The 14,673-nt window shown below is 41.5% G+C and overlaps 1 protein-coding gene across 1 annotated transcript in view; it reads right to left on the reverse strand.

Annotated features, from left to right (window-relative positions):
* Positions 1 to 884: 884 nt before the first annotated feature.
* FHIT (fragile histidine triad diadenosine triphosphatase) overlaps positions 885 to 14,673 on the reverse strand; it is a 263,625-nt gene continuing 249,836 nt past the window's right edge. The window contains exon 5 of the mRNA XM_049640843.1: positions 885 to 1,190. The gene's annotated coding sequence lies outside the window, so the exon portion shown is untranslated. The remainder of the gene's footprint in view (positions 1,191 to 14,673) is intronic.

A 14,673-nucleotide genomic window follows, 5' to 3' on the forward strand; every position in this document is an offset into this window, starting at 1 on the left:
ATTATTTGAGTGGGCCCTTAATCCAGTGACAAGAGTCTTTACAAGAGATACACAAAGGAGACAGAGAAGAGGAGGAAGGTGAAGACAGAGGCAGAGGTTGGGATGATGTCAAGGAACTCCGAAGTTTTGCCAGCAGTCACCAGCAGCTAGGAGAGATTCCCCCCAGAGAGTCTGGAGGGAGCAGACCTTGCTGTATTTGGGACTTCGGACCTCTACAACTGTAAGGGGACACAATTCTATTGTTTTAGGCCACCCAGTTTGTGGTAATTTGTTGCAGGACTCATAGAAAACTAATATGCCATATATCGATGATGGTGTTGGGGTCAGGGAGTAGCCCATAAGCCAAGAGATTCTCAAGGAGGCTTTCTGTGGTTCTTTATAGCAGTGCCATTGCTGTGTTTTATTTTTCTTTATAAACCCAAATCTTCCCTTTTATTAATCTACCATTGGAAGGAAAGAACGCCCTTCTGTCATCTTTGCTTAAAAAAATTGACTATTATGGGCAAGAGGCGTTCTTCCTCAACCAACATCAAGAGCTTTTCCATTCCCTTTCGTTACATTCCTAGCACTCAAATAGCCAGTCCAACGTGTCTGATCACCTCAGTACATGTTTATTAGTTTCTTGAAGCCCATTTTGCCATCCTAAGCTCTTTCAGCTCTGCCTCTCTGCACCCAAGGCAGGAAGAGAATACAACCGAGGAAAGGTTATGTGTTTCTTGTTCTGTTTTGTTCGCTACCAAAATGGAAACTCTCCAAATCTTATCTCAGCTTTAACAAACCTTTGGTTACAGGAGGCATGGTAGTTCTAAAAGATCGACTTCCTCAGTTATGCCTTTCAGAGGCCCCAAAATATCAATTTTTAAGTTACCCAATGCACAAGATAAATATTTTAACCACCATTTTATTTCCATCCAGGCCAAGGGACAATTTAGAAAAGGTTCTATTCCAAGTGCATAGCCCAGGAAGTATGGAAGGGCTGCCGATGCTGTTGTTTTGAAGTTAGCCTGTCAGTCATGGTGATTGAAACATAACCCCGATGGCTTCCACAAGTGGAATAAAATGCTTCGCAAAAGGTTGCAGAATTGTAGGATGTAATAAAGTCTGCTTAGCTTCATTTCCAATGTCGCAGAGTCCTAGAGAACGAGGCCCATTTCCGTATGCCTTGGGATTTGTTCAAGTTACTTTCGCGCCTGGAGATGACAGAACATAAAAACAGACATTTAGTTAGAACCAATAGCTTTTTTTGAGTTATGGCAATAAACAAAATGTAAGTTTGCTTACTGCTAATCTGTTAGATTGCCACTAACAATTTACAAGAAACCATAGAGATGTGGGCAGAATGTGTGAAATAGTTGGATCCCAACCTTGCTGATGCCTATATTCCCTGGATCCCCACATTTTCTGTTCACAGCCCACACTCATGTCCCAGAGGTCAGCTACATGGTCTCTTAAGAATCTATTTTACAGACACAAGACTTACATACAAATGAAGCCAATTCAGACCTTTATTAATTAGGTAAGAATAGATTTTCAAACATAAATGTTTCAGAATTACCTGGTGTACTTGTTAAAAACAGATTTCTCGAGTCTGTCCACCACATTCTGACTCAGCAGGTCTAGCGAGAGGCCCAAGAATCTGTGCTTTTTAACGAGCTCTCCATAAGAGTCTGAGATTTGGGGAATTATTGACCTAGTGTGTAGCAGGCAGAATTAGTTTTGCTTCAAGGCTAAGTTACGTTAAGGATTTGGGTAGAACTAAAACAAATCATTTCTACTCATAAAATAGGAAACGGGGTTAATCTTAGAAGAGAATCCCTGTATCATAGAAATATGTTTCATAGCTCTGGCATTCTCCCTCCACCCCAAAGGAGAACCTGTTGAAGCTTTGGCTTCTGGGCCTTAATTATTGGTATCACTGAATGAGGGTGGTCAGGAACTGGGCAAGGTAAGACTACTAGCTTGGAGGACACCAGAAAAGGCACACAGTTATAGGAAAGAGAAAAGGGCAGAGGAAAGATGAGGATTTTACAGGCTAGATTCCATAATATTGGGGGAAAACTGAAATAAAGGGTCCTGGGATATGTTTGGGGCAGCTACTGTGTACGTGATGTAGGAAGGAGTTTCGAGGAACTTTGTTGAGAAGCACAGATGGACTTCCCTTTGATGTTTTCAATAGACTTCGGTGTAGATTGACATCGCTTTTCACTTACTGTTTGCTATTGGTCTGGCTAATTGGATGGCTTTGTGTGCAACATTGCAGACACAGACCTGGGTGGCTGAGCTGCAAAGACTCAGCTTTCTGCTAGGTCCAGTGTGTAGTGAGTTTAAGGGTATCCCCAATATGGGCTTGTTCAGCCCTACCTGGCACATGAAGAGAGTTTTTAGTGAGTCTAACATTATACTTTGCCTATAAGTACATAACAAGGTCAGAGAGCAAAGGGCAAACAGGGCATCCCTTTGGAATTACACCTCATTCCTTCCAGGACCCAGAACATAGAAGCCTAATCACTTCTGCTTCAGCCTTCACATTTGAGCTCAGGATCCACTGCCCCCCACATTTACTGATGTGTGTGAGGGGTGGAAAGTGGGGTGTATGTACCATTCAGTTTGCAGTCCCCCAACTCTAAAGATGGGGGCCTGTCTCATCTCTATGATATTGGGATCATTCTCTATTGTGCCCAGCACCACCCATCTTGTCTGGACATACAGGTCATCTCCCGATCATTCATCATTGCCCTTGTCCTTGAACAATTATTGACTTTGAGTCAGAGGCACCTGTGCAGGCCTGAAAATGGATGTGCCCTTTCTTTTCTCCGCCTCACCTGTCTAGGGCAGATTTATGTCCTAGGAGAAGTTTCCCTCAGCTTTATTTTTGGTCTTGAACGTTGTGGCCCCATGTTATTTGCTGCAACCGCTCTGCCAGATACCAACCCTGTAATTTTTGAATCTCCGCGGAAGCCTCTATCTGTACCTGAGCAGGCTTTCTACTTACAATGCTTCTGTAACACATCCCTCACACAGCTCTGGCATCCAAACCATGTGCCTAGCTTCTGAAAGCTCTGTGTTCAGCAGTTCCTTTTCTTCAACTAGCCTGGAAGCTTGTGGGAGACAGAGTTTGCTTCTCCTGCCGGAGCACAATGAGTGAACATGTTGGGCTTTGAGGAGGCTTGGGTCTGAAGTCCAGCCTCATGACCGGCTGGCTGTGTGTCTGTAGGCAGACCAAAACATGCCTGGCCTGGGTAGGGAGAGGACTGAGTCAGTTAATACACACAAAGCCCTTCAAGCAGAGCCTAGGGCACTGTAAACACTAACAACAGCCTCTATTATAGTCATCATTTTTTATTCTCTGGATTGCGTTGGAAAGCAAGTGAATGTCAGGTGCTTAGCTATGCAGAGATTCAGTCTCATTGTTGGAGAGGGTGTATTTGGACAAGGTACTCATCTTCCCATATTCTGGTGGGATGTCGTATAGTATGTGCCCTTCGTGTGCCTAGTACCCTTCAATATTACCTTTAGACAGTGGTATTTTTCAATGCTGCTTGGGTATATCAACATATGTACTTATCGAAGTGTGAGTAAGACCCTGAAGAAGTGCAAGGAGGTGAATAATGGTAACCTCAAGGCACTTCCTGCCCATGTGGGGAAACACATTGCACAGGATGCAGCAATGCAATAGATAATTGGGTGCCAGGCAACCAGTCCAGAAAATGTGGGCTTCTGGAGTTCCAAGATCAGAGAGCATGAGCCCAGAATGTGTGAAGTTTGACTGGTTGCCATGAATGTGTGCTTTTCAAATATTTCTACATCTCTAATCTAGTGGCAGATGAACTGAGAATGTCCCCATTCCCTGCAAGGCCATGCTTGAGAGATAATAGAGAGTATTATAAAGTTCCTATCAGAGGTTTATTTTGCAGGGTAGGGAATAAAGATAGAAGGGAGGCATTGTGACTCTGGACAGTTGAAGAGGTTTTTAGAAAGAGGAGCTTCAAATTTGGAAGGGAGTTAAAGCTGCCTGATGGAGAAAGATTAAGTTTTGAGTAAGGTTGACCACATGGTGTGTGCTGTAATATTCTCTTCCATCTCTCCCTGGACAATTCGGGGAAGCCTTGTAAGTTAATTTGCATTTTGTTGTCATGATATAGTGAGAAGCAGAGGTACCAAAGGGATTCCCCTGGGTTATGAACGGAACCATACTGACTTCTCTTTGAACACACAGGTGTCATCAGGCTCCATAAAGTTTTTCTGCACAAAATTCAACAGATCCAGCCAACCTCTGAGTGCATTCAAGGAAACATCTTTTGACCAGTATGTCAGTGAAGGAGGTTTCTACCTCTTACTCTATCCTGCCTACACTCTGATGGGCTCAGAGGAGGAATTTCTGCTTTGAAGCTAAGAAAACAGATCAAAGTCTCTCTCTTCTGTAGGTGAACCTGGAAGGGAGCTGGCCACAGTTAATCTGACACAATGCAAAGGAACATATGGAGCCACAAAAACTCCACACACCTTCCTTCTGTTTCTTGAAGATCATGTTTCTCAATTTGCTATTCACTGGAATCACCTGGGAAAGTCTAAAAATAGACATGCCTCTATCTTATCCCTCACCGCACCCCCCCCCCCACCCCCATGATTCTGATCTAATGGGTCTGAAGTGTGGCTTGAACCTCTGGGGAAAACTCATGGACTGTGAAAGCAAAGAGTTCCAACCCTATTTCCTTTCTGATTCAGTTCCAAAGTATGCTCCTGTAAAACGCTCCAAATGCCTCCAGGCAAATCAGATGCTGGAGACAAGTTTCAGTAGATTTCAGATGCACACATCCAACTTCTCCTCAAGTTGCCTGCTGCACTCTCAGCAGGGCCACACATACTGGGCAAGTGTTGTCCTTCAAAGGTAGTGGTTTTTGCCCATGAAGTTAAATAAAATGACCTGTTTTGCATCCATACCAGGGATGCCACAGAAGTGGTTTTAAGGCAAAGTAATCACACACACCAGCAAAACAAAGCCTTGAGACACCAACATAAAATTCCTCTGTAACAGGTTTCTTCTTTTAAAAGTACTTCTTAGTTCCTAGCAGACTAGAGACACAGGCATAGAAAGTCATTCCGCTCACACCAAAAACAAGAGGAGCAATTTTCTACGGGCAGGCACTTCTGACCTCTGCTTTTCAGCCTTTTTTAATAAACTGGTCTCATAAATTGGATGACAAGAGCTGCTGGTGGCAATCTCTTAGAGTAAGTGGGTAAAGGTGAAGCTGGGTGGGGGGGGCAGGGAATGGCAAGAACAGAAAGCCACTTTGATTAGTTAACTCTCAGGCAATGCAATTATTCCTCCATCTTGAGATAGAAGGGGTTACCCCCAAGCACAGTGGCCAGAAACCCAGCGGTGTGAGGATAGACTCCTGAGCAGGGTGACCTCACACCAAGTTTCCTAACTCAAAACCATCCCTCTGTGGTGTGCCACATAGGCTGATTAATAACAACTTTCTGCAATGAGAAGGTGTGACTTGACTTCCCCTTAAATGGGGGCCATCCCCCAGGCCTGTGTTCGTAAGTCCTTGAGGGTACAGAGAGCAGCTCCAGGCAGCGTGTGGCCAGCCCCGCACAGGAGGGGAGATGCGGTTCACTGACTGTCCTTTATAGAGTGGCCATAGACTCGGCATTGTCACTTTTCTCTTTGAAGTGATAAATCAAACACTAAGAACCACAAACACACAAGAAAGACACTGGCCAAGCTTGTAGCTGTGAGTGATTTACGGAGACCCCGCAGGGCTCAGCACTTCCTTTATCCCACTGCCTCCTGGCAAGTGGAGCTGGGAAGGCTTTGAGGCTTGATGGTGGGAGTGAGGGGGCAGAACACAGTAAACCCGCTGCTGGAAAATTCATGGTACTCGTTGAGCATTTTCCTGTTGTCCCACTTGAAACCAGTGAGGCCTCTGTCTTGTACGTTTGTCCCTTTTCCATCCCCTCCCCTGCATCTGTAACGAGAAGAGTCTCCTTAAAAGGCTTTCTCATTCTGAGGGAGCTTATGAAGAACAGGCTTTATTTGTCTCTAAATCTTCAGCTGATATTACTTTTCCCAGAGACTCAGTTGAAATGAAAAAGGATTACTTTATATTTACTTGCGTCTTTCATGAGAGAAACTAATTTTGAGGAAGAAACTCCCTACAATGTGAAATACTTTCCCTTCTTTCAAACTCTCCACAGGGGCAAAAGGAAAGCTAAAAGGTACACATGCTTTGTCATTTACTTTGTCTGACAGCTTCTTCTTATCATGCTTTGGAGGGTGACCTTCCTACAGCATATTCCTTCGCTCTATTCCTGCTCTCCTGTTATAACAGAATTTTAGAGCCAAGTATGGAGCAGGCTACCTTTGATAATTAATGGCTCTGAGAGTTTGCTGAGTGTGTTATTTAATTAATGGCACTTGTGTCTGGAGTGTGTACAACTCTGTGGTTGAATAAAAGGTGTATTTGCTGAGGGATTATAGACAAATACTCCAGGATCATCACATAGAGAATTTGTCAGGGTTCAGCACATTTAGCAACCTAATGGGGTTATTATATTTTTTTGTTCTCTGCTGTTTAAAAGGTACTGATGTTGATATAACTCTGTTACTTGTGCATTGTGTTTGAGTTTAGATTACAATCCTCCCAAACTCCTTAGGCTAATGGATAAAAATCTATTACGTGGAACGGAGCCTTTCATTAAAAAAAAAAAAAAAAGAAAAGAAAAGAAAAAGAAAGCAATCTTTAATGCTGTATTTTGAGAATGAAGGTGATGGTTAAATAGGTTACAGTGTGCTTCACCTATCCACAACTGCAAGGAGACTAACGAATTATATTCAAGTTCTACGTGGGACCAAAAACTGAAAAGTTGAAAACTAGCAAGAAAACACAGAGAACATTTCCATGCAAAGATGTCAGCAGTCCATACAGGGAAATCTCTACGGATCTGTCTCTACTGTATTCAGATACAGGGGCACCTCGGTGGCTCAGTGGGTTAAGCATCCAGCTTTGGCTCAGGTCATGATCTTGCGGTTTGTGGATTTGAGCTCCGCATTGGGCTTGGAGCTGACAGCTGGGAACCTGGAGTCTGCTTCAGATTCTGTGTCTCCCTCTCTCTCTCTGTCCCTTCCCAGCTTGTGCTCTCTTTCTCTCTCAAAAATAAACATCTATGTGTATACAGACAGAGGTTTCAAATAATAAGGGTCCAGTTTTAAGCTTGTATTGTCACTCTGTGTGCTTAGACAAGTTATATCTGCTCTCTGGAAACACTGTTCCTTCCTTTGTAAAACAGTAGATTTGACTCCCTTCTAGCCCAAAGATGCACAGAGTCCCTGGTTTTTTCACTAGGGACATGAAAGCTGACTGTCCCACTGATAGAAGAGATAGCTAATTGCTCACTCTTAGGACTTGAGAATTTTTTTTTCTTCAGCAAAGGGATTCCTTGCCGGGCATATAAATGTGCCTGGCAAGAGGGTAAGAACACTCACCCAATCTCCAAAGCCCAGTCAGGTGGTCTAGGGAACAGGATTCAAGCCAGGAGCCTGCCTTCTTCCCCACTCCATCCTACCAGAGGCCTCCCCTATCATGGCAGACAGTGGAAACAGAGGCACCTGCACAACAAGTTCAATTGGAGTGAGGAAAGAGGCCCTGAAGGCTGTGCTCAGCAGCTTCTCCCCCTCCCCCTCCCCAGGGTGGAAAGGGAAAGACATCTGTCCTGAGCACCTATCAGTCAGCTATTGTGATAAAGGGTGTCCGGTCTTATGTATAGAAACCAAATTTAGTCTTCACCTCAGCCCCATGAGGTAGGTATCACAACCCTAGTTTTTCAGCTAGGAAAGTGTCACATAGTAAGTACAAGATTGGGACCAGATGTGCTTACTTCCAGAGCTCAACCTCTTCACAACTGCAGGGGCCAATATGGTAGCCACTAGCCACATATGGCTAATGGGCATCAAAAAATGTGACTTGAGATGTGCAGAAAATACAAAATATCTCCTAGGTTTCAAAGACTTACTCTAAAAAAGGAATGTAAAATAGCTCAATCATTTTTTTATATTATGAAAATATTACAATGATAATATTTGGATATACTGGGTTAAATATAACATAGTATTAATTTTTTTTAAGTTTATTGAGAGAGAGTGCAAGCACATGAACAGGGGAGGTGCAGGGAGGGAGGGAGGGAGGGAGGGAGGGAGGGAGGGAGAGAGAGAGAGAGAGAGAGAGAGAGAGAGAATCCCAAGCAGGCTCTGTGCTATCTGCGTAGATCCCAACATGGGGCTAGAACTCAGGAACTGAGATCATGACTTGAACAGAAATCAAAGGATTAAAGGATTGTAATCTCAACTCATTTCCTATTTCAATATATTCATTCTTGGGTGAGTTTGCGGGTATTGATAGGTATTTTAAGAGTCATAGTCAACAGAAGTTATATTTTTAACTGCAATATCACAAAAGCTTACCCAGAATGAGGGGAAGGTGTTAGGTTTGACTGAAAATACTTTCCTTTAAAATTTTTGCACTACATTGCATTTCCATCAAGTCTCATTCTTTTAAAGGATTAAAGAAATTAAAATTAACCACACACAAGATCTTCCACCTTAAAAGAAAAAATTGCCTGGAGAGATAACAGATCCTTGAGAAGAGAGTAATAAAGCAGGACTTTGATAGGGGTGTCAGAGATAAATGCTGATTTTGCTATGGTAGGCATATTCCTTGTTCCAAGTTGATAACTCTGGAATCTGTGGAGCCACCAGAGAGATTGGATAAGAGAGTGGGGTAGCGATCTAAGAGCAGCCTAGAGCTCAACAGTGCCAAGATAGGCTTCTGTCTGTGAGAAAGCTGCCTCTTTCTATAGCTCTAACTCTAGCTAATCATTTCTAATTAAAAAATGATTCAAGCAATATCATGGGCTTTCACTTCTTCAAGGCAATACCACACTGTCAGTTTGCAGCTTAAAGTGCCAACAGTTCTAAACTTTTTGTGGGCCTCATTGGAACAAGATGTAGAGCTTTAGCAGAGGGAAAATTGCTAAGAACATCTAATTACATTCAAAGCCATTTTTACCTGTCTTAAAGGAATGGAAATGATCTGCCAGTTTTTATAGACCTTCTTGACCTAAAGATATCTGCTGGCAGAAAGAGAATCCTCAATTGGGTTCTTTTAATGCTTTAATTATTACATGATCTATCATTTTACGCACTGACTCACACACTTTGAAAAATCTCTTAAATACGCATTAAAATTGATTGGCTAATCCTAGACCATGGGGTGGCTCTTTGGAGGGCATGTAATTGTGTGTGGGCATGGGGGTTAGGCACAAGTGACACAGAGTCAACTACTTTATGGTGGGATAAGGTAGAGAAATCAATTTGGTCACAGGTACTGTTGACATTGTACTGCTGACTTGCACAGAACTCAGTTACATGCTTGCATGTTCTTGAATCAGTCTTACTGCTTTGGAGTCACCATCATTTCCTCAAAGGTAGGGATATACTTCACCTCCTATGCCTCAGTGTTTGGCTCAAAATGGGATCTCAATAAACAGTTGGTGATTGAGTCCTAGAACCTCAAGGTTAAGAGGGTCCTCTAGGAAGCAGTCTGTGCTCCTATTGAGCCAGGGCTCTTGATGGCAAGTAAGGAAACCCCAGTTCCAATAAGCTTCTGGGGAAAAGTGACATAATTACTGACCTTTTAACTGTGAAGGGTAGGGGCTTCTCCTGCATTACAGTTCTCCAAATGGTGATCAGGATGACTGCCAGTAATCTCAAATATGCATCACCCCTTCAAGGGCTTCTCTATGTAGAGACACCAAAGGGTAGAGAACTCTACTAAGCTGAGTGGGGTAACAGGGCCAGACTGTGGCCAGTGGATGAGATTGGCAGTTCCAAATTCCAGTGTCTGCCACACCCCATCCTATTTTCTGCTTCAATCTCTCAACAAGCTTTTCAGTGTTTTGAAATCCAAGAGTTAATTTCAGACTCTTGGTGAAAACCCTATCTTGAGAGGAAACCCTAACTGAAAGGTCTTGAATGGAGCCATTGGGAATCCTCATTGATCCCAGGAATGGAACATCTAATACATTATGGTCCAAGGTTGATTAGCTTTGATTCACTCCTGCTCACCAAATGCAATTTTGGCTTTTAGGGAAATACTCAGTCTGTAACTATGGCTGCATAGAGAAACGTGATAGTACTCTTTAGCAGAGTTGTGACAAGTGGATAAAATGACCCCTAGCACAGAAATCGTCAAATTCTGGCTCCTTTCTTGAAGTTAGTGAAGAAGCAAGAGTAAGCGGTGTCTTAAGCCTCAGCTTCATTGTATAATTTTTATTGTTAGTTAGCTAGGGTGTAAGTGGGGGAGGGGAGGATGTTTCTAAACAGAGACCCACCAATTTTACTGTGAAAGTAAGTGTGGGCTCCAGAGTCAGACTGCCTGCACTTGAACCCTGGCTCTCTGTATATAACCTAAGAGTCCTTGGGCAAGATCCATAGTGGTCATAAGCCTCCATTTCCACATCTGAAAATCAGGACAATGTCCACGGTTGCTGTGGGATTTAACTGAAATAAACCCTGTAAAGTGCTTGGTATAACTTGTCCATAATAAGTGTTCCATTAGTGGTATTGTTAAGAATCATTAATAATAACATGTCTTCTCTCTGGTGATCTCCATTACTTAGTTCCTGAAATCATGATCTTGTTGGCCAGTGTGGCCTCTTAAATTCAGGGAGATGGCCAAGAGGAGGAGAATAGACTCTCTGATGTAGGAGCAGAGTGTCTGTAAGGATTACATGCAACAATTATTCTTTTCTGTTTAAGTCTATTATGGAATAATTGGATATCCAGCCAGCAATTAGACTGTATGTTAAAGTCAATCTCTTCCTTCCTTTTATCTTTAAAATTTTTATCTGATTTATTTTTAGTCCTTCTTAGGATGAAATATAACGTATACAGAAAAATGCAAAAGGTATATATAAATGTGCTATACATACATACACACACACACACGTATACATACACACACAGCTTATAGAATTAATACAAAACAAACACGTCTTGCCACCAGCAATGGCAAGGACTAGAACATTGCCTCCACCCTCCCACAAGCCACCCCCCATTTCCGTTCCCAATAACCACCCCTTTCCTGCCTTCCCCATAAGGTAAACCACTGGACTGATTTTATGGTGATTGCTTCCCTGCTTTCCCTTATAATTTCATCCTCTGAATAACTGTATCTGTAAACACTATAATTTACTTTTGCCTGTTTTTGAACTTTACGTGAATGTGCACACATATATGTGTTCTTTTGTGTTTTTGTTGCTCCACATTCTTGCAAACACTTGATATCATTCTTGCAAACTTTTGACTATTGTGGGTGTATAGTGATAGTTCATTGTGTTTTAAGTTTACACTTTCCTGATGGCTAAAGATTATTGGCCATTTTGATACCTTTCCAAAGTGCCTGTTTCAATCTTTTTGTATTTTCTATTGGGATGTTGACTTTTTCTTAATGATTTGTAAAGTTTCTTTTTTCTTCTTTAAAAAAAATCTCTGGGGTGCTGGTCCTTTGTTGGTTACATATGTGGCAAATACCTTCCCCTATTCTGTGTCTTGCCTTTTCTCTCTCTCAATGGTGTCTTCTGATAAACAGAATTTATTTTAAGGTAGTCCAACTTATCAATCTTGTTTTTATGATAATGTTTTTTGTGTTCTATTTAAAAAGTCTCTCTCTATAGCATGATCATGAAGATAGTCTCCTATATTATCCTCTAAATGCTTTATTGTTTTATACTTCCAATTTTGAAGTATAACCCACCTGGAATTGACTTTTGAAGAAGGCGTGAGGTAGGGTATAGTTTCATTGGTTTTCTAAATGGATATCCACTTTGCCCAGAGTCTTTTATTGGAAAGATTTTCTTTTCCACACAGCTCTGTGACTTCATTTTAAACATAAATCAAGTGTTCATATATGCCTGGATCTGGGCTTTGTATTTTGCTCCATCTGTCTACTTATCCTTACATTGATACCTTGCTCTTTTACTTTTGTAGCCTTGTAATAAGTTGATATCCTGTAGAGTAAGCCCTTCTCTGCATCTAAGTTGTTTTTTAATAGTCTCTGGCTACATTTCCACAAGCATAATTAACTTGTAAATTTTCGCCACCACCACCACTACCACCAAAAATAGCCTATGGTCATTTTGGTCTGAGTTACGTTGAATTTACAGGTCAATTTGAATTGAGTCTTTATGAAATTGAGTCATTCATCTCTCCATTTATTTAATTATTTTTTTTAAATGCCTCTTACTAATACTTTCTAGTTTTTTGTCTAGAAGCTTCCATATCTTTATTCCTAGGCATTTGATTTCTGATATTAATACAAGTATCCCCTGCTTTTTGAAAATTCTCTTTCCACCACTTCACTTTGACAGAAGACCTACATTAGTACCTGTTTTTGCTAAAAGAAATATGAATTGGATTTTTGCTTTTGTGAAAAAGGAAAAAAAAGCAAAAATTGTGTTCAGCATGTGTTTTGCAATGAATACCTCAAGCAGGGAGAGCAGCCCACCAAGCTCCTTCTCAGGGAACTACACTCAGCATCTCAGCATCAAGCCACTATGGCCTTGACCTGTGTCTGTGAGCATCTGTGCTTTATCTCCATTTATTTTGTGCATCCATTAGCAAAATGTGTCCTGAAGTGATGTGTCTAAAAAAGCCTAAGAGAGTTTATTTTTGGGTCTGGGAATGCTCACAAAGTTTTCCATATAATAAGTTAATGGTAATTGCTTCTTTGCTTTACACCATTTCAGCTTACAAAAGGTTTCAAAGGAACACTCTACTTAGAGATAGTGGGGAAACCTGTATAAGCTAACTTCAAATTTTTTTTTCATTTTCTAACTGTGTGGCTGTTATGGACTGAATGTTTGTGTCCCTCCAAAATTCATACATTGAAGCCCTAAACTTCAATGTGATAGTAATAGGCGGTAGGGCCTTTGGAAGGTAATCAGGTTTAGGTGAGGTCATGAGGATTGAGGGCCCCTATGACCTTATAAGAAGAGTAAGAGACTAAAACTTGTTCTCTCTCCTCCATGTGAGAACATAGTGAGAAGACAGCTATCAACAAGACAGGAAGAGGGTTCTTACCAGAACTCATCAGTGCTGGCACCCTGATCACACAGCTGCCAGAACTTGTGAAACATAAATTTCTATTGGTTATGCCACCCAGTCTGTGGTATTTTAGTAGCTCATGCTAAGACAGTGGCTAACTTTAGTGTCTGACTTCTGATTTCAGCTTAGGTCATGACGTCACGGATTGTGAGTTTGAGCCCCACTTTGGGCTCCACACTGACAATCTGTGGAGTCTTCTTGGGATTCTCTTTGTCTAACCCTCCCCTGTGTGCTCTCTCTCTCTCTCAAAATAAATTAAAAAAACTTAAAAAAAAGTTTAGAGGGAAGGGCCAACATGGCAGAGAAGTAGGGGGAAACCATATGTCCCATGTCTCTCAAACAAAGAAGCCAAAGGACTTTAAACACCAGGGCCTGGGAGGAAAAGAGACTGAATCTACTAGGAAGAAAATGGGAAAGCTAGAAAAAAGATAGAGCAGTAATATAGCAGTGCTCACAGGTGCAGAGCACACAACAAGCTTTTAAAACACATAAGGGACAGAAAAATAGACATAATTATGAAATGAAAGAATTATCCTCAAAAGAATTCCAGGAAGTAGCGACACCTAACTAATTGATCAAAACCGACTTAAACAATATAACAGAACAAGAATTTAGAATAATAGTCACAAAATTAATCGCTGGGCTTGAAAAAAGCATAGAGGACAGCAGAGAATCTATTGCTACAGAGATCAAGGGACTAAAAAATTGTCATGATGAATTTAAAAAATGCTATAAATGAGGTGCAAAATAAAATGGAAGTGGCCACAGCATGGATTGAAGACACAGAGGAGAGAATAGGTGAATTAGAAGATAAAATTATGGAAAAAGAAGAAGCTGAGAAAAAGATAAAAATATCCAGGAGTTTGAGGGGAGAATTAGAGATCTAAGGGGTGCAATCAAATGGAACAATATCCATATCATAGGCATTCCAGAAGAGGAAGAGAGAGAGAGAAAGGGGCTGAAGCTGCACTTGAACAAATCATAGCTGAGAACTTCCCTGATCTGGGGAAGGAAACAGGCATTGAAACCCAAGAGGCACAGAGAACTCCTTTCAGACATAACTTGAATCGATCTTTGGCACGACATATCATAGTGAAACTGGCAAAATACAAGGATAAAGAGAGAATTCTGAAAGTAGCTAGGGATAAGTGGGCCCTAACATACAAAGGTAGACACATAAAGGTAATAGCAGACCTATCTACTGAAACTTGGCAGGCCACAAAGGAATGGCAGTAAATCTTCAATGTGATGAACAAAAAAAATATGCAGCCAAGAATCCTCTACCCAAAAAGTCTATCATTCAGAATAGAAGGAGAGATAAAGGTTTTCCCAAATAAAAACTGAAGGAATTCATCACCACTAAACCAGCCCTAAAAGAGATCCTAAGGCGGATTCTGTGAGTGAAATGTTGCAAGGACCACAAAATACAAGAGACATCACTACAAGCATGAAACCTACAGACATCACAATGACTCTAAACCCATATCTTTCTTTTTTTTTTAATTTTT

Source organism: Panthera uncia, chromosome A2, assembly GCF_023721935.1.
Source record: "Panthera uncia isolate 11264 chromosome A2, Puncia_PCG_1.0, whole genome shotgun sequence".
Classification (NCBI taxonomy): Eukaryota; Metazoa; Chordata; class Mammalia; order Carnivora; family Felidae; genus Panthera; species Panthera uncia.